The 20,468-nt window shown below is 46.0% G+C and overlaps 1 protein-coding gene and 1 non-coding gene across 2 annotated transcripts in view; both read left to right on the top strand.

Annotated features, from left to right (window-relative positions):
• Positions 1–20,468, top strand: part of LOC124716855 (ras-related protein Rab-32-like) — a 355,100-nt gene that overhangs the window by 171,920 nt on the left and 162,712 nt on the right. The gene's annotated exons all lie outside the window — the stretch shown is intronic.
• Trnai-aau lies at positions 13,763–13,836 on the top strand. The gene has a single exon. It is a non-coding gene; the product is annotated as a tRNA-Ile (tRNA).

The raw sequence follows: 20,468 nt of genomic DNA, 5'->3' as shown, positions 1-20,468 counted from the left end.
CCAGTATTGAAATCTGCAGCAATTTGCGGAAGGGTTGCCTTTTGTTACGTTGAACGATTCTCTTCATTCGTCGTTGTTCCCATTCTTGCAGCATCTTTTTTCCGGCCGCAGTGATGAAGTTTTACCGGATTGTTGACATTCACGGTCATCATCATGATCATCATCATCATCATCTTGGACAGTTTCCAGCCACTGGCTGGGTCTGTCGGGAACACAAGCCTCTCCATCGTGTTCTGTCTTTCCACCATTCCCCCTCTTCCACCTTCGTCCAGTTCTCTCTTCTTCTCGTCACACATTCCTTCACTCCCTTCACCCATCTATCTCTTCGTCTTCCTCTGGGCCTCATCCCCTCCAGTTGCAGATCAAACATCCTCTTTGGAATTCTTCCCTCATCCATTCTCTTCATGTGTCCATACCACTGCAGTCTTGATTTTTCTATCCTGTCCTGTACTGGTTCCTCCTTTAGTCTTTCCCTCACATACACATTTCGCAATCTGTCTCGTCTTGTTACACTCAACCTGCTCCTCTGGAACTTCATTTCACTAGCCTGTATTCTACTTTTGTCGCTTTTGTGCATTACCCATGTCTCACTTCCGTATGCCAATATGGGGACAAAGTAGGTTCGGTATATAATTCCCTTGGATTTCTGTGGCACCTCCTTGCTCCAAATAAGCCCCCTAATGCATTTGTAGAACTGCCTTGCTTTTCTGCACCTTTCATTTATTTCCATTGCGTTTCCCCCCTTACTTTCAATCATGCTTCACAGGTACTTGAACTTCTCTACCACTTATAGTTTTTCCCCTCCACAAGTTATATCCACATTTGGCCTATTCTTCTTCCTTGTTGTGACAATTATTTCTCTTTTCTTTGCAGATAAATGCATTCCATATTGTGCTGCCGTTGCCTCCCATACATCTAACTGCTCTTGCACCTCCTTCTCGAAATTTCCCCATAACATCAGGTCATCGGCAAAAAGCACTGCTTTCATTTTATGATCTCCAATTGCATCTGATACTTGCTGTAGGATTTCATCCATAACAATAATAAACAATAAAGGCGAAAGTGCACTTCCCTGTCGCAGCCCATTTTCCAGCTTGACCCATGCAGTACGTTCCCTCCCCACTTTCACACAACTCTCACTTCCCTCATACATTTTTCTGACTTTTTGTGTTATCTCTTCATCTATCCCTTTTGCGTTCAGCACATCCCAGAGCTTGTCCGTACAGATACTGTCATACGCCTTCTCAATATCTAAAAAGGCCATGATTAAGTCCTTCCCGTACTCATAGTGCCTTTCCTGCAGTTGCCTTACCGCAAATATGAGGTCCGTTGTTGATCTTCCCGGTCTGAAACCGTACTGCTCCTCTTGCAGTCTACTTTCAATACTGCTTCTTATTCTCCTCTCCACGATCTTTTCATAGATTTTTCCACAGTGGCATAGCAGGGTGATTCCTCTGTAGTTCTAGACATTCACGGTACCCTCGTAAAATGGTCGTACGTGAAATTCCCCACTTCATCGCTACCTCGGAGACGCTGTGGCCCTTCGCTTGTGCGCCGACTGTAACACCACGTTCAAACTCACTCAAACCTTTATAACCTGCCATTGTAGCAGCAGTAACCGATCTAACAACTGCGCCAGACACTTGTTGTCTTGTATATGCGTTGCCGACAGCAGCGCTGTCTTCTGCCAGTTTACATACTTCCTTTTTTGTATACGCATGCTAATGCCAGTCTCTATGGCGCTTCAGTGTATAATCAAGTGCGTGGCAGAGGAAGCATCGAACCACCTATAGACTATTTCCTTACCGTTCCAATGTCGAATAGCACGCGGGAAAAACGACAAAATAAATCTCTCCGTTCGAGTTCTGATTTCTGTTATTTTATTACGAAGATTGTTTTCGCTCTTTATGTAGGCGTCAACACAATATTTTCGTACAAGGAGTAGAAAGATGCAAATTGAAATTTCGTGGAAAGACCTCGCCGCTCTGAAAATCGCTTTAGTTTAAATGACTGCATCATATCCGTGATACTCAGTCCCCTATTTCGTGGTAATACAAAACGAGCTACTCTTCTTCGAACTATTCCGATGTCCTCCTTCAATCCCATGAGCTAAGAATCCCAATATTTTTTTTTTTTTTTTTTTTTTTTTTTTTTTTTTTTTTTTTTTTTTTTTTTTTTTACTATCGATCCGCCCCGACTTGGCATGGTTAGCACTAAGTATCTAAATCCGAACGACTTGTCAGTCGTAGCGTTAATAAATAAAGATAAACACAAATCTTCCTTGTCAATCGCCATCTTTCACGGAAGGCTATCAAAATCCCCACAGTGTTATCGGAGTGTGTTCACCTAGAGACACAAAATCACAGCAAGGACAATATCTATAAGCGTTAATACGTTTTTCAGTGACGCTTTTTTTGCTATTGCCAATCTGAATTTTATATCATCTCTATTTCCGGCTTTATCAGTTATTTTGCTGCCCAAAAAGCAAAACTAACTCACTAGACTGAAGAAAGTGTTCTAGGCATCAGTGTTCAAACACAGATATGTAAACTGGCAGAATACGGAAATAAGGAGCTGCGGTCGGCAACGCCCATATAAGACAACTAGTCTGGCGCAGTTGTTAGATCGGTTACTGCTGCTTCAATGGCAGGTTACCACCATTTAAGTCCGTTGCAACGTGATGTTATAGTCGGCTTACGAGCGATGGGACGCAGCATCTCCGAGGTAGCGATGAAATGAGGATTTTCCCGTACGACCATTTCACTAGTGTACCGTGAATATCAGGAACCTGCTACATCATCAAATATCCGACATCGCTGCGGCTGGAAAAAGATCCTGAAAGAATGGGACCAACGGCGACTGAAGACAATCGTTCAACGTGACAGAGGTACAACCATTCCGAAAACTGCTGCAGATTTCAATGCTGGGCCATCAACAAGTGTCAGCGTGCGAACCATTCAACGAAACCTCATCGATATGGACTTTCGGAGCCGAAGGCCCACTCGTGTACCCTTGATGACTGCACGACACAAGGCTTTACACCTCCCCTGGGTCCGTCAACACCGACATTCGACTGTTGATGAATGGAAACATGTTGCCTGTTTGGACGAGACTCGTTTCAAATTGTTTCGAGCGGATGGACGTGCACGGGAATGGAGACCAACTCATGAACCCATGTCCCCTCCATGTCAGCAGGGGGCTGTTCAAGCTGGTGGAGGCTCTGTAGTGGGGTCGCACTTTTGCAGTTGGAGTGATATGGGATCCCTGATTCGTCTAGATGCAACTCTGACAGGTGACACGTACGTAAGCATCTTGTCTGATCACCTGCATCCATTCAAGTCCAATGGACTTAGGCAATTCCAGCAGGACAATGCGAGACCCCATACGTCCAGAATTGCTCCAGAGTGGCTCCAGGAAGTCTCTTCTGAGTTCATACACTTCCGCTGCCCACCAAACTCCCCAGACATGAACATTATTGAGTATATGTGGGATGGTTTGCAACGTGCTGTGTGAAGAGCACTCCACCCCCTTCGTACTCTTACAGATTTATGGACTGCCTCGCAGGACTCACGGTGTCAGTTTCCTCCAGCACTGCTTCAGACATTAGTGGAGTCCATGCTATGTCGTATTGTGGCACTTCTGCGTGCTCTCTGGTGCCCTACACGATATTGGGTAGGCGTACCAGTTTCTTTGGCTCTTCAGTGTACTTTGTCTCATTTCCTAATCTAATTCTCTCACTATGACATGACTTTTATCAACTCCATATCATATCCTTATTCTACTTTTTGTTCATATTCATCTTAAATTCTCTTTTTCGAGCCACTATCCATTCCGCTTAACTGCTCTTGCAAGTCTCTGACAGAATGGCAATGCCATCTGCAAATCGTAAATTTTCTGCTTCTTCTCTCTGAACTTCAATTTCATCTCAGACATTTCTGTTTGCCTTTACTGCCTTCTCACTGTACACATTGAAGCTCATCTGGGTTAGGCAACACACACTGTCCCACTACCTTGTCATCTGAATGCTACCCTTTCGTGTCCTCAGGCTCCGTCTCGTATCTGTAAAAGTCCTAAATAACGGAAAATCGTGTTGGACCGGTGACATAGTGGGAGGGGGAGACAGAGAGAGAGAGAGAGAGAGAGAGAGAGAGAGAGAGAGAGACAGAGAGAGACAGAGACAGAGACAGACAGAGAGAGAGACAGTGTCTTCCTGTACCAACGTGCCGCACCCCAAGTCATCAAGCAGAGCGCTGGAGAAAGCCACACGACGTCAAAATAGAATTTCATTTCCAGAGAGCTTCCAGGTGGCGCCATATACCAACGCAATGGAGCGGGCATGTAACTTCCCAGCAAAATGAAATGGATTTCGGTGTTAAGAAACATACCGGATTTCGAATCCCACGTCATCAGAAGATTCCCTGGCTCTCCGCAGACATCTGCATGAAGAAATTCACTATGCGATGACAGGTGCCTTTACTATAAAAAAAACGTAGTAATAATGTTTCGCAAAATCAGACATCGCCTCAAAGGGATACACAGAAAATTAGGAGTTAATGTACAAGTAAAATTGCTACGGACTGAGTATTCTAAGGAATGAGCCAAAACGTTAGGACTACCTATATGTCAACTCGGCAGTTCACAATTAAGTGCCTGGCAGAGGTTTTGCGAACTATCTTCCGATTAGTTCTCCACCATGGCACTCAGTAAATGCGTCTCACTGAATTTTATTTCATGATTACCCCCTTGGTACCCTCCGTATGTCGCAGACGGCAATACCTGATACGCAGGTAAGTCGGCCGTAGTAGAAAATGTGTTTCAAGGAGGTAATCATGAAATAAAATTCAGTGAGACGCGCTAGATATCGAAAACAACGCATTACCACATGCGCAAGTATAGAGAGGCTGCTGATATTTATAAACACAGTAAAAATTTTAACGGGAAATAGGAAGGTGCCAAATTAGATAAAATATGGCTGTAGATTTTGCACCGACCGAACGACAATCGATTACTTTCAGTGGAAAATGTTAGCACCATCAGAGGTTGTCGCGTAACTGGCCTCACGTGATGCATTACGGTGCCTCCTATACTGTCTATATCTTCGTCGCTCCCTCGAGTTGTGATTACAGTTCGCCTCTTCACCTCCGAGGATGTATCGCGCAACTGGAGCCGAAACGTTCGGGAAAAGTCTTACGTATCGACCACAGTCTGTTAGCCCATAAGTATTAAGTAAAGCTGATACCGGCTGTAAAACGCTACACTGCGTGATCAATCTGCTATTTGTCAAAGCCGTTTGTCAGTGGATTTCCCAATTTGCAGCCAGTATCATTGCATGAATCTGCATCTACGTACATACTCCGCAAGCCACCGTATGGTGCATGGCGGAGTGTACCTTGTCCCACTGCTAGTCACTCCCTTCTGTGTTTAACTCGCGCCTCCGTATGAGCCCTGATTTTTATTCTCGTGGTCCTTGAGCAAAATGTACGTTGATGACATTAGAATCGTTCTGCAGTCAGCTTCAAATGCTGGATCTCCAAACTTTCTCAGTAGTATCGTCTTCGCTCCAGGGAATCCCATTTGAGTTCACCAAACATCTCCACAATATTTGCGTGTTGTACAAACCTGCCAGTAACAAATCTAGCTGCCCAGCCATGAACTGACGCCATGTCTGTCTTTAATCCAACATAATGAGATCCCAAAGATTTCAGCAGTAGAGGAGAATGGACCATAAAAATTCTCTATACAGTCTTCTTCGTAGTTGGCCACACTTTCATATCGTCTGCAGCTCGTGGTCTAGTGGCTACCGTTGCTGCCTCTGGATCACGGGGTCCTGGTTTCGATTCCCGGCCTGTTCGGGGATTTTCTCTGTCCAGAGACTGGGTGTTTGTGTTGTCCTCATCATTTCATCATCATCATTCGTGACAATGGCCAGATTGGACTGTGGACGAAGCTGGACTGTGGACGAAGCTGGACTGTGGACGAAGCTGGACTGTGGACGAAGCTGGACTGTGGACGAAGCTGGACTGTGGACGAAGCTGGACTGTGGACGAAGCTGGGCTGTGGACGAAGCTGGGCTGTGGACGAAGCTGGGCTGTGGACGAAGCTGGGCTGTGGACGAAGCTGGGCTGTGGACGAAGCTGGGCTGTGGACGGTGCAGTTGAGCGCCCCACAAACCAAACATGACAATTATCATCACATTTTCCTATAATTCTCCTAGAAAACATAAGGCGACCGTTCGCCTTCGCTACCACCATTCTTATGCGTTCGTTTCGTCTAATATCGCTTTGCAACGTCACGTCTAGATATTTAATCGACGTGGCTGTCAAGCAGCACGTTACTAATGGTTTATTCGAACATGACAGGGTTGTTTTTCCCACTCATCTGCATTAACTTACATTTTTACACATTTACACCAGTGGCCGTTCACCATGCCGACTAGAAATTCTGAGTCATCCTATACTGTTCCACAGTCACTCAACGACGATATTTTCGCGTATACCTCAGTCATCAGCAAACAGGCGCAGAAAGCTGTTTACCATAACCTTCAGACCATTTATGTGTGTAGAAAATAACAGCAATCTTGTCACATTTCCGTGGGGCACTCGTGACGATGGCCTCGTCTCTGAACACTCGGCACCGAGGACAACGTACTGGGTTCTGTAACTTAAGTAATCTTCGAACCACTGTCATATCTTGGAACCTAATCCATATGCTATGCGGTTGGGCACCGTGTCAAACGCTTCACGCAAATCTAGGAATAGAGAACCTGTTGTTCTTCGTCTTCGGTTCGCAGAATATCATGTGAAGAAGGGACAAGCTGAGTTTCGCGAGAGCGGGACTCTCTAAATCGGTCCTGATTTGTGGGCAATAACTTTCCTGTCTCACGGAAGTTTATTATAATCAGACTCAGAATATGCTCAACAATTGTGCCTCAGATGGATGTTGGGGCTATTGGTCTGTAATGTTGTGGGTCCGTTTTTGTACCATTCTTATATACAGCGATCACCTGCTTTTTTTCCAGTCACTGGCCGAGAGATTCGCGATAAATGCAAGCAAAGTAATGGGCTACTACCGTAGTCCTTAAAACAGCATCGGGATTCCATCCGGATCTTGCAACTTGTTTTCAGCGCATTCAGCTGTTTCTCTACGCCAAGGATGATTATTAATACGTTGCCCATACAGTAATCTATGTTATGGTGAAACGATGGTAGGTTTGTACCATCCTCCAGTCTGAACGATTTCTTAAAGGCGAAATTTAAAACTTCAGCTTTTCTTTACTGGTTTCTGATGCCAACACATACTGCTCGAGATACTCGCATTCGGGAGGACGACGGTTCAATCCCGTCTCCGGCCATCCTGATTTAGGTTTTCCGTGATTTCCCTAAATCGTTTCAGGCAAATGCCGGGATGGTTCCTTTGAAAGGGCACGGCCGATTTCCTTCCCCATCCTTCCCTAACCCGAGCTTGCGCTCCGTCTCTAATGACCTCGTTGTCGACGGGACGTTAAACACTAATATCCTCCTCCTCCTGCTCGAGATTGACAGGCTAGAAGCTTTAGACCCGCTCAGCTCTTCTCGGCAAGATATTTCGCTAACGCATGACGGTGGTAGCTGTTGAATGTTTTAGGAATTTCGTTGTTAACCAGAGTGGTCTTTTCCTTAGGTGATTAATCCACTTACCGGCAACATACTTCTCCAGAGCAGGATATACAGTCCGTTTAAACTGTGCCCATAATTTCTCTACGACCATACATACTGCAACAAAATGTCAGTTCATTGTCTGAGACGCTAACAACTGACCATCTTCTTAGCAGAAACACTCTCCTAGCCTTCTTGACGGATTTATCACCTTCAGTAGCCATAGTCGCTATGAATCCATTGTCGATAGGCTGTTTCGGTTTTTAAGTTGGTAACGCCACGTAGCGCTCTGTATGAAAATCACTGACTGTGCTGTGTGCAGTCTGTGGCTGGGTGGAATTGGAATATTCACAACTGACCATCTTCTTAGCAGAAACACTCTCCTAGCCTTCTTGACGGATTTATCACCTTCAGTAGCCATAGTCGCTATGAAACCATGGTTACTAATAACGTCGATAAGGTCTACAGGGTCTAAGATATCTCCACTGCGTGTGAGTTGCCGAACTAGCTGCTCAAGACAGTTTTCGAGAAACGTGTACTTACCGAGCTATCCATCTGCACCCTCTGCAGTGAATCCATTGTAGATAGGCTGTTTCGGTTTTTAAGTTGGTAACGCCACGTAGCGCTCTGTATGAAAATCACTGACTGTGCTGTGTGCAGTCTGTGGCTGGGTGGAATTGGAATATTCACTATTGTAGTGTTGGGCAGTTGGATGTGGACAGCGTGTAGTGCTGGGCTGTTGGAGGTAAGCCGCCAGCAGTGGTGGATGTGGAGTCAGGTACCAGAGTTTTGAGAAGGTACTATAAGCGAATTATCTGAACGTGTGTCTGCCAGAAAAAGGAAATTTGTAGAGATGGACGTCATGAATTGATTGATAGATCTATATGATGACTTTTGAACATTATTATTGTTTGTTCTCTATCAAAACCTTTCATTTGCTATGCCTGTCAGTAGTTAGTGCCTTCAGTAGTTAGAATCTTTTATTTACCTGGCAGTATTGGCGTTCGCTGTATTGCAGTAGTTCGAGTAACGAAGATTTTTGTGACGTAAGTGATTCATGAAAGGTATAGGTTATTGTCAGTCAGGCCCATTCTTTTGTAGGGATTATTGAAAGTCAGATTGCGTTGCGTTAAAAAAATATTGTGTGTCAGTGTAGTGATGATCAGAATAAGTAAAGAGAAAACTGTTTGAGTACGTTGAGTTTTGCTCAGCTGTTTGAAAATCAATTAACGTAGTTTACCAGCGCAGTGTGTTACTGGTGGACTCGGCTGAAAAAAAAAAGGTTCAAATGGCTCTGAGCACTATGGGACTTAACATCTGAGGTCATCAGTCCCCTAGAACTACTTAAACCTAACTAACCTAAGGACATCACACACATCCATGCCCGAGGCAGGATTCGAACTTGCGACCGTAGCGGTCGCGCGGTTCCAGACTGAAGCGCCTAGAACCGCTCGGCCACAGCGGCCGCTGGACTCTGCTGAACACGGGACCACTGTGAATGCTGCAGCCTCTCTAAAATTTTGTCATGACAATACTCGCTCCCCCCCCCCCCCCCCCCGCCACGTTACTGTTCCTCGTGAGAATATCACCAGATTTGAAGATCTGACTAGGAGGTACTCCAGCATCCACCATACTTTCCGGACCTTGCACCGTTGGACTCTGTTCTGTTTGGATCCACGAAGAAATTCCTGGCCAGCCAACGCTTTTTTTTTGCGACAGAAGCGGAATTGAAATCATTAGTCCGCAGATGGCTATACTGCAACCAAGCGGATTTCTACGAACAGGGCATATTCCAACTATTATCACGGTGGAAGAAATGTGTCGAACGTTGGTGACAGTGTAGAAACGTTGGTAAAAGATGTAAGACAATTTGTGATTTTTTTTGTTTGTTTGTCACCTGTTACATTTTTTGGTAGTAAAATTATTGAGAGTTAATCTCATATCTCCCCTCGTACGATTCCCCATTCACTTCTTCCCCACTTACGTGTCACGTGCCCGCATGACCAGCACAGGGCATACCATATCCAGTGTTAACAATGTTTTCTCTCAGCAGTGTATTGCTAATTTCGCCCATAAGATGAGCGCATCGTCAGATAAGGTATTCATTGCCCTGATAACACGTTAATGGTTTAAAGACTGGCCTGCACTGTTGTCAACCCGTAATATAATGTTTGCATAACGTAAGAACCCTGTAGTTATAGATGCTACGACAAAGCGACTCTGTCGTTCTGTAACAGGCGAACGTGGTGAGAGCTCTAATTAGCGATAACTGCCCTCGCAAACAGCGCTTGACATGCATGGCCTTTAGGAGACAGCGTAATACAAGGTTTGCCTCGAGGCGCGTCCGAGTTGGCGTTTCAGAGACCGTGATGGTTCAAAATGGTTCAAATGGCTCTGAGCACTATGGGACTTAACTGCTGGGGTCATAAGTCCCCTAGAACTTAGAACTACTTAAACCTAACTAACCTAAGGACATCACACACATCCATGCCCGAGGCAGGTTTCGAACCTGCGACCGTAGCGGTCTCACGGTTCCAGACTGTAGCGCCTAGAACCGCTCGGCCACCCCGGCCGGCAGACTGTGATGCTGTTAACCCGCTTGTGCTCATCACACCAATTTTTAATTTTCCCTTCTGTGTAAGTGACAAGCATATAAGATATTTGCGACTTTTAGTAAACATAATCTCACATAAATTCTTTCTAGTTTTTGCCAGCTATCGTTCCTTTCACTTCCACAGGAACCCCACAGACTCTGGGACGGTGGGAGGGAGGGAGGGAGGGAGGGAGGGAGGGAGAGAGAGAGAGAGAGAGAGAGAGAGAGAGAGAGAGAGATAGAGAGAGAGAGAGAGAGAGAGAGAGAGAGAGAGAGAGAGGTGGTTGGTTGGTTAGTCAGTCAGTCCTCTGTCTGGTTTAACGTGGCCCAACTCAATTGTCTGTTCTGTGTATTACAATCTCTGTCTTCCTCTGCAGTTTCTAACTTCTATGGGTCCCTCTAGTACAGTGATGGGCAACTCGAGGCATGCGCCCCTCTAGAGGGATGGTGGTGGAGGGGGGGGGGGGAGGGAGAGTGACGTCATAACACTAGATGGGATGTAGGCGCTTTTCGAAAAGAAAAAAACATTGAATTCAAAACTGATAAATTTACTGTTATAAGAAGAAAAGTATAATACATTATGACATGATAAAAAATTGAAATTTATATTGACACTCATGTGATACTCCTATAAATACAGTTTGGTATTAGAAATACACTGTGACGACTTTTTTATATTTAGCTCTTCTTTGTACTTTGTCATGAATGCAGAAAATCCGGTTTCGCGAAAGGTAGGATGTTGTAAATGGTAACCGTCTAGGAAACGTTCTTATATCAGGGCAGAAATCTCATCAGTCCACCGCTGCCCAGAATTCAAAGAGCGATTTATTACTAATTTGTCTCTTGATTTCGCCGCTTGGCGAGAAGTCTATGAAGGCGTCCCCTTTGGCAGTTGAGAGACCTTTGGGAGTATTTTCGCGTGCCAACTGAAAGACAGAGCAATAGAGGGCCATCGATTCTGGTTTTGTCAATGTAGCGGATGGGTGCTGCGAAATAAATTTAGTTATTCTTGATAATTTGCAAGGTTTGTAACTGAATAGCCTTACCGTCAAAATACGAGGGGCGTTTGAAAAGTCCGTGCAAAGTCCTAGAGATGACACCACCGGCGCGTATCGAGGTCATGTTTAGTTTGTAGCATCTTTGGAAAGAACGCACATCAAGTTTCAGTCATATTGGTCTATTTCTTTGTGTTTGGCATTCTTGTGAATCAAGAAAGTCGAGCGATTGTAAAAAAAATGGACGAAAAAACATTTCGTGTGGTGATTAAACATTACTTTATGAAAGGCAAAACGCTTCAGGAGACTAAAGAGAAGCTTGATAAACATTACGACGAGTGCACCTTCGATTAGAACACTTTATAAGTGGTTTCAAAATTTTCGGAGTGGCCATATGGGCACAAGTGATGCTGAACGTTCTGGACGCCCTGTGGAGGTTTCGACTCCAGAAATCATTGCCGCGCGGGATTATCCTAGCGGTCTTGGACGCTGCAATCATGGACTGTGCGGCTGGTCCTGGCGGAGGTTCGAGTCCTCCCTCGGGCATGGGTGTGTGTGTCCGTCCTTAGGATAATTTAGGTTAAGTCGTGTGTAAGCTTAGGGACTGATGACCTTAGCAGTTAAGTCCCGTAAGATTTCACACACATTTGAACATTTTTGAAATCATTGATAAAATCCATGATATGGTGATGGATGACAGAAGAGTTAAGAGTTAATTTGTGTGTAATTACTAGTGCTGTGGACATCTCGAATGAACAGGTACATAATATTTTGCATAAACCTGAGAAAGCTATCCGCAAGATGTGTTCCGCGATTGCTCACGCTTGACCAAAAACTGAACCGTGTGATATGTTGCAAGGATGGTTTGCAGCTGTTCATGAAGAATCCACCGGACTTCAAGCGTCGTATCGTCACTGTGGATGAAACATGGATACATTACTGTACTCCTGAGACCAAACAACTATCTAAACAATGGGTTACCCAGGGAGAATCTGCACCAAAAAAGGCGAGGACCATTCCTACGGCCGGAAAGGTTATGGGGACTCTCTTTTGGGATACGCAAGGGATAATACTCAACGACTATCTGGAAAATGGTAAAACTATCACAGGTGCATATTATTCATCGTTATTGGACCGTTTGAAAACCGAGCTGCAAGAAAAACGCCGGCGATTGGACCGCAAAAAAGTCCTATTCCATCACAACAATGCATCAGCACACACCTCAGCATTTGTGGTCGCAAAATTAATGGATATAGGATTCCAACTCGTTTCATTCCCCCCCTATTCTCCAGACTTGGCTCCCTCGGACTACTATTTTTTCCCCAATTTGAAGAAATGGCTGGCGGGAGAAATATTTTTTTCAGTCGAGGAGATGATTGCAGCAACTAATACTATTTTGCAGACTTGGACAGTTCCTATTATTCGGAAGGGATCAACAAATTAGAACAACGTTGGACGAAGTGTAAAAGTCTAAAAGGACACTATGTCGAAAAATAAAAAAGGTTTACCACAAACACGTAAGTAGTTTTTATTATTGCACGGACTTTTCAAATGTCCCTCGTACCCAACATTCATGCTATATATTTATTTCTGTTTGCTGTATGATGAAAGGGGCGAGGCGCTGCAAATTCTGATTGAAAACTGTGTCGTGAATACTGAAAGGTTGAGAAACGCTGCTCTAGTACTATGTAAGTTATTCTCTGCTGTCTTAACATGTGCCAAATCCTCCTGTCCCTCCTTCTCCTGTGTTATCCATACATTCGTTCCTTCATGCTCTCTGCGAAGTACATGCTCATTATTGTGTTGCCAGTCATTCCAATTTTCACCATCCAACTGTAGCACCACATCACAAAACTATAGAATCTCTTCCCTTCGGGTGCTCCTCCAGTCAGTGTTTCACGACCATACAATCCTGTGCGCCAAATGGACATCCTCAAAAATATCTTCTAATTAAGGCCTATGACATCGATAGAATTTTGCTGCTTAAGAATGCGCTCTGTCTGTGTAGTCTGATTCTTCTTTCGTCCTTCCTTCGTGTGACGCTCGTTATTTTACTTCTAAGGCAGCAGAATTCCTTAATTATGATTCTGTGAAGTCTGTTCTTTCGGACATGTCTGAAAAACAGACACCACGCATTCGTGTAATTGATTTGCCTCGATGGGCAACGAATTCGACTTCTTCAGTGCGGATGCACAAATACATCCGACCTCCTGCGGGAATCTGAGTAGCGAGCATGGAGGTTCAAATGGCTCTGAGCACAATGGGACCTAACATCTGAGGCCATCAGTTCCCTAGAACTTAGAACTACTTAAACCTAACTGTCCTAAGGACATCACACACATCCATGCACGTCGAAGGGTTCGAACTTGCGACCGTAGCGGTCACGCGGCTCCGGACTGAAGCGCCTAGAACCGCTCGGCCACAGCCGCCGGCGAGCATGGAGGAAACGGACAGAGACCGCAGATAGATGGCCCTTGGTGGGAGTGTGGTTCGGCCGGGTGGCGTGCTGAGATAATCCGTGCAGCTTCGATAAACACTATGTCCGGATGGCGCAGTGGTTACCGCACCTGCCTAATAAACAGGAGATCCTGGGTTCGAATCCCGGCCCGGTACACATTTTCGCTCGTCGCTGCTGATTCTGCGTAAAGTCCCGATGTCGCTGACATCGATAGTCCTTTCCCTCCCCCTCCCCCTCCCCCTCCCCCCCCCCAGACACACGGACCAGTTCATTACCTTAGTCTACTTCGTGATCCACAGTTCTACCGAGTTTATAGCCCATCTTATTTTCGCTAGGTCTCATAACTTTAGTCATTCTTCGGTTTAACCTCAATACATATTATGTACTCATTACTTTTCATGCCATTCAACATGTCCTGTGACTCTTCATTTCCACTGAGGTTAGCAATGCCATTAGCGAACCGTATCATTGACATCCATTCAGCTTCAATTTTAATTCCACTCTTCCTTCAATTTCCGTCATTGCTTCTTCGATTTATGGGTTGAACAGCAGGGGCGAAAGACTACACTCCTGTTTTAAACCCTTTTCAATCCGTTTTTGGTCCTCAAGTATTATTGTTCGTTCTTGGTTCTTGTGCATATTGTATATTACCAGTCTTTCCCTCTGGCTTACCCCTATTTTTCTCAGAATTTCGAACATCTTGCCAGTCTGCTTTCATTATCAACCGAAACGTCAATACTGCCCCTCTGGTGCCTTTACCTTTCCTAAAGCCAAACTAATTGGCACCTAACAGATCCTCAGTTTTGTTTTCCGTTCTTCTGTAAATTATTCTTATCAGCAGTCAAGCTGACTGTGTGATAATTTGCGCACTTGTCGGCTTTTGCAGCCTTCGGAATTGTGTTATATGATGTTTTTCCAAAAGTCAGATGGTATATCACCAGACTCGTACATTCTACACACCAACATGAATAGTCGTCTTGTTGCCATTTCCACCAATCATTTTAGAAATTCTGATGGAATTTTACCTATCCTTTCTGCATTTTGTGATCTTAAGTCCTCCAAAGCTCTTTTAAATTCTGATTCTAACACTGGATCCATTTTAACTCTTGCCTATCGACTGCTGTTTCTTCTTCTGTCACATCAGACAAATCCTCCCACAGACAGAGGGCTTCAGAACACCTTTTCCACCTATCCGTTCTCTTCTGCATTTGGCGGAAGGTTATTTTGACTTTTCTATATGCTATGTCAGGCCTTCCGAAAATCATTTCTTTTTCGCTTTCTTCACAATTTTCGTCTAACCATTTCGCCTTAGCTTCCCTGCACTTCCAGTTTATTTCATTCCTAAGTGATCTGTATTTCTGTGGTCTTGAATTATCCTTACCGTTATTGTACTTTGTTCTTTCGTCGATCAACTGAAGTATTTATTCTCTTATCAATGGCTTCTTCGCAGTTACCTCTCCAACTTCTGTGAATACCCTTGTTTTTAGCTATGTCCATTCCTCCTCAACTGGTCTGCCTAATGAACTACTCGTTGTCGTGGTATCTGCATCCGCGGAGAACTCCAAGCGTGGCTCTTCATCCCCTAGTACTTCAATGTCCCACTTCTCCGCACACTCGTCCTTCTGGACGATTCTCTTCATCTTCACTCTAGTCGTCGTCATTGTGATCTGCTGTTTGGTACAACTTACAATCCAGTATCTGATTTCGGAACCTGCCTGACCATGATGTCATTAGGTTGGGACCTTTCCATGTCTCTGGGTTTTTTCAAGTATACCACCCCCTCATGTGATTCTTGAACAGAGTATTTGCAGTTACTAACTAAAATCTCTTCCTTTCTACTTTCTCATTCCTACTGCAGAGTCCATACTATCACTTTAACTCAGTGTGCTATTGCTTCACCCCACCACAACGTTCCCATCACCCTTGATTATTGTACACTCCTGGAAATGGAAAAAAGAACACATTGACACCGGTGTGTCAGACCCACCATACTTGCTCCGGACACTGCGAGAGGGCTGTACAAGCAATGATCACACGCACGGCACAGCGGACACACCAGGAACCGCGGTGTTGGCCGTCGAATGGCGCTAGCTGCGCAGCATTTGTGCACCGCCGCCGTCAGTGTCAGCCAGTTTGCCGTGGCATAAGGAGCTCCATCGCAGTCTTTAACACTGGTAGCATGCCGCGACAGCGTGGACGTGAACCGTATGTGCAGTTGACGGACTTTGAGCGAGGGCGTATAGTGGGCATGCGGGAGGCCGGGTGGACGTACCGCCGAATTGCTCAACACGTGGGGCGTGAGGTCTCCACAGTACATCGATGTTGTCGCCAGTGGTCGGTGGAAGGTGCACGTGCCCGTCGACCTGGGACCGGACCGCAGCGACGCACGGATGCACGCCAAGACCGTAGGATCCTACGCAGTGCCGTAGGGGACCGCACCGCCACTTCCCAGCAAATTAGGGACACTGTTGCTCCTGGGGTATCGGCGAGGACCATTCGCAACCGTCTCCATGAAGCTGGGCTACGGTCCCGCACACCGTTAGCCCGTCTTCCGCTCACGCCCCAACATCGTGCAGCCCGCCTCCAGTGGTGTCGCGACAGGCGTGAATGGAGGGACGAATGGAGACGTGTCGTCTTCAGCGATGAGAGTCGCTTCTGCCTTGGTGCCAATGATGGTCGTATGCGTGTTTGGCGCCGTGCAGGTGAGCGCCACAATCAGGACTGCATACGATCGAGGCACACAGGGCCAACACGCGGCATCGTGGTGTGGGGAGCGATCTCCTACACTGGCCGTACACCACTGGTGATCGTCGAGGGGACACTGAATAGTGCACGGTACATCCAAACCGTCATCGAACCCATCGTTCTACCATTCCTAGACCGGCAAGGGAACTTGCTGTTCCAACAGGACAATGCACGTCCGCATGTATCCCGTACCACCCAACGTGCTCTAGAAGGTGTAAGTCAACTACCCTGGCCAGCAAGATCTCCGGATCTGTCCCCCATTGAGCATGTTTGGGACTGGATGAAGCGTCGTCTCACGCGGTCTGCACGTCCAGCACGAACGCTGGTCCAACTGAGGCGCCAGGTGGAAATGGCATGGCAAGCCGTTCCACAGGACTACATCCAGCATCTCTACGATCGTCTCCATGGGAGAATAGCAGCCTGCATTGCTGCGAAAGGTGGATATACACTGTACTAGTGCCGACATTGTGCATGCTCTGTTGCCTGTGTCTATGTGCCTGTGGTTCTGTCAGTGTGATCATGTGATGTACCTGACCCCAGGAATGTGTCAATAAAGTTTCCCCTTCCTGGGACAATGAATTCACGGTGTTCTTATTTCAATTTCCAGGAGTGTATTTTCATCTTCCTTTATATGATGATTCACAAGTTCAGTATCCTCCTGAACCATCTATGTCTTTCGACTTTCTTATTATGATGTTGGCATATAAATATGAATTAATGCTGGCATTGGTTTGTCGAATCTGATGAGAATAGCCCTGTCGATGAACTCCTCATAGGTCAAAACGAACTGTAGAATAATATTTCCTGTGTTGAGGTTGTGGATATGGGCATATGTTAAAAGCCAGTCTAGAAAGGAAAAAACAAACTCGACTCTTCCTTTTCATAACGAATCCTACTCCTGTTCCACCGTTTTGTTCTTCTGTTGACATTATCCTACATTCCTCTCACCAGAAATTGTTCTTCATATTTCAGTTAACCGAGTCCTACTACACCTGAGATTGAGCCTTCCCATTTCCCTTTGCAGAACTTTCTAGTTAACCTATTACGTCAAATATTCTGCCGGTCTGACTACTAACATGTTGCCCTTTCGTTGGTTATTCCACCTTTTCTCATGGTTACCTCCCCCTTCGTAGTTCCTTCCCGGAGATAAGAATGGGGCGGGTGGGGGGGGAGGGGGTGATCCGGGAATCTTTTGCCAGTGGGAAGATAAATTACAGATCGCCCGTCCTCTGAGTACGTAGTGTATTCCCAGTGCAGTCTCCTTCCTCACGCCATTAAATATTCTGATTTTTCCGGCTTCGACAACCAATTTCCCAACCCTAGACCAAGAAACAGATTGACTTGAAGCTCTGTCCGCTCCTCCGTCTACTTTGAAAAGACGTTTGGCAGAGCAAAGATAATTTCTTACACCGGAAGTCATCGGCCGCCATTCTGGATGGTTCTCATCCAGAACAAGTCGAGTACCTGTGTGGATTCGTATTTATTCCAATCTTCTATTACTCTTGTCTCTTCCACCCCTCTCGCTGTTCATCTCCTCATCTCCCATCTCCCTGTCCAGCGGCCTGCTCGTCTTCCGACCATTTCCTCTACCTCCATCGCACCACATTGTCACCCCCCCCCCCCCCCCCCCCCCGCAGCTTAGTATTCCTTTCCAAATTCAATTAAATCGTTCCAGGGTTTTGTCCGTGGTTCACTCGCATACGCAGATGTCAAATACTTTTCACATATCTGGAACTAATTTCCCACGTATTTGTACGCACGTTCCACCTGTATCTCTAGCGAATTTCGCCCTGCAGTTTCATTTCAACGCGGCTCAATGTTTATGAAGTCGTATCTCCTGAACTATGTGCCGTAGAATATCATTTTGCAGGTACATTATGTGATCAAAAGTATACGGACATCCCCAAAAACGTAAGTTTTTCATATTAGGTGCATTGTGCTGCCACCTATTGTCAGGTACTCCATATCAGTGACCTCAGTACTCATTAGACATCGTGAGAGAGCAGAATGGGGCGCTCCGCGGAACTCACGGACTTTGAACGTGGTCAGGTGGTTGGGTGTCACTTATGTCATACGTCTGTAACGCGAGATTTCCACACTCCTAAACACCCCTAGGTCCACTTTTTCCTATGTGATAGTGAAGTGGAAACGCGAAGGGACACGTACTGCAAAAAAGCGTACAGGCCGACCTCGTCTGTTGACTGACAGAGACCGCCGACAGTTAGTGAGGCTCGTAATGTGTAATACGTAGACATCTAGCCAGACCATCACACAGGAATTCCAAACTGCATCAGGATCCACTGCAAGTACTACGTCAGTTACGCGGGAGGTAAGAAAACTTGGATTTCATGGTCGAGCGGCTGCTCCGAAGCCACACATCACGCCGGTAAATGCCAAACGACGCCATGCTTGGTGTAAAGAGCGTAAACATTGGACGATTGAACAGTGGAAAGACGTTGTGTGGAGTGACGAATCACGGTGCACAATGTGGCGATCCGATGGCAGGGTGTGGGTATGGCGAATGCCCGGTGAACGTCATCTGCCAGCGTGTGTAGTGCCAACAGTAAAATTCGAAGGCGGTGTTGTTACGGTGTGGACGTGTTTTTCATGTAGGTGTCTTGCACCCCTTGTTGTTTTGCGTGGCACCTTCTTGCTTCCCACTGTTGAAGAGCAATTCTGGGATGACGACTGCATCTTTCAACACGATCGAGCACCTGTTCATAATGCACGGCCTGTGGCGGAGTGGTTACACGACAATAACAACCCGTTAGAGGACCGGCCTGCACGGAGTCCTGACCTGAGTCCTATAGAACACCTTTGGGATGTTTTGGAACGCCGACTTCGTGCCAGGCCTCACCGACCGACAACTAATTCCGAAGATATTTATTAGGAGCACGCAATTCCAGCTGTGTAATGCAGCTATGGAATTCTGTAAACAGGCTTTGTCTGAATCGTTACAAAGAACTTCATCAGTGAATGTACATTTATTGGCACTCCTCTTCCGCGGTCTCTCTGTTGCTTCTATGGATTGTCATTGAAACGTTCCTTCCTTCCCTCCTTTCTTCTGCTGCATTTATCAGTCTACAGCGCAAGTATCTAACATAATCTGCTTCTCTGGAATGACGAGAGCATCTTGAAGTATTTGCAACTTTCACAGCGTCTTACCCACATCGTTTGCAGACTTCTGTCGCCGTTGCGACTGTGAGAATTAATTACAGCCAATTGCTTGCAAACACAGCAATTTCATATGCAAATCACTTACTACATGTAAGTAACTGCGATTCGAAGGAGAGCTTCTGTAAAGTTTGGAAGGTAGGAGACGAGGTACTGGCAGAAGTAAAGCTGTGACGACGGGGCGTGAATCGTGCTCGGGTAGCTCAGTTGGTAGAGCACTTGTCCGCGAAAGACAAAGGTCCCGAGTTTTCGAGTCCCGGTCCGGCACGCAGTTTTAATCTCCCAGGGAGTTTTATATCAGCGCACACTCCGCTGCAGAGTGAAATTCTCATTCTGCAGAGCAGATAATTATCTCATGTCCGCCAATAACCGTTTCCGATTAAGTATATGGAAAGACATCGCGTAGTTTATCTCGTACGCCGTGCATCGGCCTCGAGTTTGACTTCATGCGATGCCATGGCAATTGGGATTGACGAATGAAAGGAACGTTTCAGTATTACTACAAGATGGGAACGACTGCTGTAGGGTGTTCATCTCCAGCCCCTAGATATTCCTGAGGCGGACAGTACTGCCGCATGTCGTTCCTGTGGCACCAGAGATTCAGCCGCCGTTGAGACGACAGCTGGGACGTGCGTCGGATCGCCCACACTCCATGTTATCTGCCAGATACTCCAGATAAGTGACGCCCTATCTACTCTGGTATCGACTGAGCGGGACGCCAGAGTCGATATAACCCAGAAGCCACAACGCAGGAGGGCGCTCCACTGGCGCAATCTCTCATCAAATCTGGGGCACGGAAGCGACTTCATTGCGGAAGTCGACCACGTGGAGGCGGTTTTTCAGTACGTGCGACTTGTTGCGTAACCATC

Source organism: Schistocerca piceifrons, chromosome 9 (assembly GCF_021461385.2).
Source record: "Schistocerca piceifrons isolate TAMUIC-IGC-003096 chromosome 9, iqSchPice1.1, whole genome shotgun sequence".
In the NCBI taxonomy this organism is placed as follows: Eukaryota; Metazoa; Arthropoda; class Insecta; order Orthoptera; family Acrididae; genus Schistocerca; species Schistocerca piceifrons.
The sequence above is the reverse complement of the archived record's forward strand: the minus strand, read 5'-3'. Positions and strand labels throughout refer to the sequence as shown.